This window comes from Gossypium hirsutum, chromosome A02 (genome assembly GCF_007990345.1).
Source record: "Gossypium hirsutum isolate 1008001.06 chromosome A02, Gossypium_hirsutum_v2.1, whole genome shotgun sequence".
Taxonomy (NCBI): domain Eukaryota; kingdom Viridiplantae; phylum Streptophyta; class Magnoliopsida; order Malvales; family Malvaceae; genus Gossypium; species Gossypium hirsutum.
Genome location: NC_053425.1, coordinates 61,205,000 through 61,207,274, shown reverse-complemented (window position 1 = coordinate 61,207,274; position 2,275 = coordinate 61,205,000). Strand labels below are relative to the sequence as shown.

The window sequence follows — 2,275 nt, the reverse complement described above, 5'->3', positions numbered from 1 at the left end:
ACCTAATAAGGGGATCCATAGATCGAGTTAATGCAACCCTGAGGGGTTATTTAGAAAGAGATTTCAATTATTCAAACTAGGGTTAGACGTTGTTAGTCTCGAGAGAGATAATAATTTAATTTAGGGATCTCTACGGAACAAGTTGAATGAATAAATCGTCCGATTCAAAGTCAAATAACAAGTGAAGTCTAGGTGGATTTTTCCTTAGGTATTGTCTTAATTCAATCATTTTTCCAAAAGTAATTCCCCATTTCTATTTTCTGTGAATTCTTAGTTTAGTTAATTAGTTAGTTAAAACAAACCCCATTATTCTTAGGCCAGATAATAAAAAGACAGTCATTACTAATACTTTTAGTTCCTTTGGGTTCGACAATCCGGTCTTGCTAAAGCTATACTACTGTTCGATAGGTACACTTGCCTTCATTGTGATAATAGTTAGTTTCAAGAACGATTCATTATAAATATTTAAAACCTGTCACGAATATCACGTATCAAGTGTTTGGCGCCGTTGCCGGGGAACTAAGATATTAGGAACACTTGATTTTTATTACTTTAGCCATTTACTTTTACTGCAATTTAAATTTTATTCTATTTTTTATTACTAATTCTTCTTTTTCCGTTTTTCTAGCAAGTTCTTATAGTTTATGACTAGAAGAAACCCGTCAGGACCATTACTTTTTAACAGTGAGATCGATTGCACAGTTCGCAGAAACCAAAGAGAAATAAGGCGAAGCTTAAGATACACAGAGAATGAGCAAGCGGACAATATTCAAACCAAAACTGAGGAGATGGCTGAAAACTAAGAAAATCCGCTACCTCCTGCAATTGCTATTAATCAAAATCCTACTCCGCGCACTATGTATGATTATGCTAAACCTAATTTAACAGGAACTGAGTCAAGTATAGATAGACTTGCTATTGATGAAAATAATTTTGAACTGAAACCTAACACAATTCAAATGATACAACAGTTTGTTCAATTTGATGGTTTGCAGGATGAGGATCCCAACACTCACTTGGCAAATTTCCTAGAATTTTTTGATACCTTTAAAATTAATGGCTTTTCTGATGATGCCATACGTCTTCGGTTGTTTCCCTTTTTTGTTGAGGAACAAAGCTAAACAATGGCTGAACTCATTACCACGAGGGTCAATCACTACTTGGGAACAAATGACCGAAAATTTTTTATTAAAATATTTTCCACTGGCTAAAATAGCCAAATTACGTAATGATATCTCTTTTTTTGTGCAGATGGATTTAGAAACACTCTACGATGCATGGGAGAGATACAAGGACCTTTTGAGAAGGTGCCCTCACCATGGGTTACCACTCTGGTAACAGGTTCAAACATTCCATAATGGCCTGGATCCTTTGACTCGGTAGATGATTGATGCAGCCACTGGAGGAACTATCAATAATAAGACACCTAAGGCAGCTTACGAATTTATAGAGGAGATGTCACTGAATAACTATCAGTGGCAAGTCATGAGGACAAAACCAATAAAAATAGCCGGTGCTTATAACGTTGATTCGGTCACCATGCTCTCTAATCAGGTAGAACTCTTGAATAAGAAAATTGATGGTTTTCTTAGCTCTTCACATGTTCACCCAGAAATGTAGCGCAAAGCAAATGGAGGTGGATCGAGCAATTCAGAACACCCACCTTATGGTCACAACATGAAGAACGAGCAGTTAAATTACATAGGTAATAATCCTCGATCTCAGAACAATCCTTATAGCAATACTTACAATGCAGGTTGGAGGAACCATCCCAATTTCTCGTGGGGCGGTCAAGGAAATCAAAAGCCACAACATCCTCCGAATTTTTAACAACCCCCGTACCACCAAGAAAAGAAGCCGAACGTTGAGGAGATGCTAACCAAATTCATCTCGGTGTCAAAAACTCGTTTTTAGAATACTGAGACAGCACTCAAAAATCAACAAGCATTAATCCAGAGACTCATAACTCAGATTGGACAGCTCGCTAAGTTAATTTCTGAACGACCACAAGGTAGCCTGCCAAGCAACACTGAATCTAACCCAAGGGAGCAACTCAACGTGATTGCTATTCAAGATGAGGAAGGGTTAGTTGCAAAACCAAGGCAAAAAATAGTGGTAAGCAAAGGTAAGAATGAGGTTGGCCAAAATGACCCAAAGCTGGTAAGTACAGAATATAAACCTCGTGTGCCATACCCCAATGTGACAAGAAAAGACCTCTCAGACGAACAATTTGGCAAATTCCTTAAACTTTTAAAGAAACTACATATTAACCTAC

The 2,275-nt window shown here is 37.4% G+C and overlaps 1 non-coding gene across 1 annotated transcript; it reads right to left on the bottom strand.

Moving 5' to 3' along the window:
* Positions 1-1,218: 1,218 nt before the first annotated feature.
* On the bottom strand, positions 1,219-1,325 carry LOC121217091 (small nucleolar RNA R71). The gene has a single exon (XR_005913307.1). It is a non-coding gene; the product is annotated as a small nucleolar RNA R71 (small nucleolar RNA).
* Between the last annotated feature and the right edge of the window lie 950 nt (positions 1,326-2,275).